The sequence below is a fragment of the Pipra filicauda genome, unplaced genomic scaffold (assembly GCF_003945595.2).
Source record: "Pipra filicauda isolate LSUMZ 115617 unplaced genomic scaffold, ASM394559v2 scaffold7_size6619720_pilon, whole genome shotgun sequence".
NCBI classification, from domain to species: Eukaryota; Metazoa; Chordata; class Aves; order Passeriformes; family Pipridae; genus Pipra; species Pipra filicauda.
This window is the reverse complement of record NW_024104976.1, coordinates 6,405,407-6,407,750: the sequence shown is the minus strand read 5'-3', so window position 1 is coordinate 6,407,750 and position 2,344 is coordinate 6,405,407. Positions and strand designations below refer to the sequence as shown.

At 60.6% G+C, this 2,344-nt stretch overlaps 1 protein-coding gene across 5 annotated transcripts in view; it reads left to right on the top strand.

The window, feature by feature from the left end:
• Positions 1 to 2,078: 2,078 nt before the first annotated feature.
• The window catches only part of ZNF609 (zinc finger protein 609), a 64,512-nt gene continuing 64,246 nt past the window's right edge, over positions 2,079 to 2,344 (top strand). For 3 of the 5 annotated variants that reach the window (XM_039390080.1, XM_027741850.2, XM_039390076.1), the window contains exon 1: positions 2,079 to 2,168. The gene's annotated coding sequence lies outside the window, so the exon portion shown is untranslated. Of the gene's footprint in view, positions 2,169 to 2,254; positions 2,334 to 2,344 lie in introns of those variants that run through there. The other 2 variants (XM_039390079.1, XM_039390078.1) reach the window with 2 other exon arrangements.

Below are 2,344 nucleotides of genomic sequence, written 5' to 3'. Positions count from 1 at the left end.
CTCTGTGCTTCTCGGGAAGTCACAAGGGTGGGTGGGAGATGGAGCTTGATGGGATGGGGTTCAACAAGCACTGGCATCTCCACATCCTCCTTGGAGCAGTGAAACCCAGGAGGGTTGAGAGGAGCTCCCCAACAGCAGCCAGCCCAGCTCCATCCTGGCTTTGGCAGCATCTCCCCAAAATTGCCTCGAGGTGTGTTTGGCTGGATGGGGTTGGACACATGGAGGAGAAGGGGATGAGGGGGATGGCTCCCAACAGCCAGAGAGCCTGAGTCTTGCCCAGTGGGGATGGAGGGATGGAGAGCCCCCCAGGGTGAGAGGGGGGCTCTGTTCCTGCTCAGAGACTTTCTGCTCACAGATGCCCTTCCAGCCCTTGGAATTGCTTGCTGAGTGCCCAGCCTCAGATCCCTCTCTCCTGATTTGTAGCAAAGCAGCAGCCCCCCCCCAAAACCTGCCCCCCAGCAGCTGTGTGTAAAACACCTTCTGAATAAGATGAATTTTGCCTTTTTCTCTAACCCCTCCCATTCAGCTTTTCCCCGTGTCACCGTGTCTGTGCTCATTATGCGCTGTTGTGCACTGGGCTGTGATCCCTTCGTGCCATGGTGCTCCAGGCTCGGCCTGAGAGCTCTTCCTTGTCACCTGGAGCCCACCCTGCTCTTGTATTAGTGACATCACTTATGGTTTTGCTGGGGAAGCTGAACTGACCCATCCCTGGTTTGTCCTGTGTTCCTGCCTGATGCTGGTTTTCCCACCCTGGGAAGCATAATTCCTGTCTGGGATGTGCTGAACATGAACACCAAACGCCAAAAAAACCTTTTACGCAATCCTTCAAAATACCTCAGTAAAAAACGACCTGGTTTCATTGATGCAGGTTGTCTTGGGGCCTGTCAGCATTGTCTTTGTGCCATGTGAGAACAGTTTCTCCTCATCATTGGGATAAGGAAGGATTTCTCCTCTTTCTCTTTTTTGGACTGTAAGAGTTCTCATTCCTCTTTCCTGCTGCTTTAAACCTCTTCTGGCTCCCTCCCACCTGCCTCAGCCCCAAAAGCCAGAGAGACACCCAAACCTCAGCCCTTTACGGCATCCCACCTCCTCTACCAGGGATTTGAGTCTTGTGTTTTCCTCGTTTGGGTCAAAAAACTTCGGAAGAAATTGGTGTCCTGAAACCAGAGGAGGAAGACACGCACTGTCCCCAGGGATGGTGGCACCTCTCCAGGCTGGAATACCCACCCCAGCCCCTGGCTGGGCAGAGGGAAGTGGTGCTCCCCTCTCCATCACCTTTGCTGCAGGACTATGTCCCTGCTCTGTGCTCCAGATGCCAGCTTGGATCATTCATCCCAGCTTGATGTACTGGTTTGCCTTGTGCTGGACTGGTTTGGGGGTGTCCTGAGGACAGCACTGGGATATCTCCATGAGGATGAGCCGAAATTTCCTCACCAGACCATGGGGTGGTGAGGATGCTGAGGATTTGGGAAAGGGAGTGGAGGGTTTTGGGGGGTCCTGGGACCAGGGCTGAGATGAGCTGAAATTTTCTCCCCAGTCAGTGGGGCCGGTGCTGAGTCTTTATGGTGGGAAGCAGAGGGTTTGGGGGACGTGTCATCTCCTGGTGAAGGGGGTGACTGGGGATCCAGGTGCTCCTTCAGTTGAGAAAAATATTTGGAGAGGAAAAGTGGCAGTGTGGGGCATGATGTGATGGGTTTTGGGGTGGGTGTGGGTACCCCAGGGTGGTGACCCCCACCTGCCTTTCTGTGCCAGCTCAAGGAGCTGAAAACGTGGCCTAGGGGGGGTCCGTGCCGGGCTGGGGTCTCACACGGCACCGCTCAGAGCGTGAAACACCCTAAAAAGCTCTTCCCCACCCGCACCGCGGCGGCTCCGGCTCCTCAGGCGGAGGATGCTCCGCTCCGGGCTTTGCCCGACTCCGGCTCCCGATCCCTTCATGCGGGGAACTCCGCTCCGTGTTTCCCCCCCGCCCAGGGACGCCGCTCCGCGTTCCGCCCTCCGCGTTTTGCGCCGCGCCCGCCCCGCCCCGCCCGGCGGACCCGGCGCGGCCTGCGCGGCGCGGCCTCAGCGCGTGGCGGCCCCGGCCGGCCCGGCCCGGCCCCGGCCCCGGCCCCGCAGCGCCGGCCCGGCCCCGCATGGACCGCACGTAGCGCGGACACCCCAGCGACCGGGTGAGTGCGTGCCCGCCCGGCCCCGCGCCGACCCGCCGCGGGGGGGGCTTTTGGGGGGGGGGGCGGCGGTTGGGGCTCCTCCTCGGGCATCGGGCCTTGCTCCCCCCCCCGTCACACGGGCTGGGCCCGGGGCCGCTGCCGTGGGCCGTGACCGCCGGGCCGGGGGTATGTGCCCC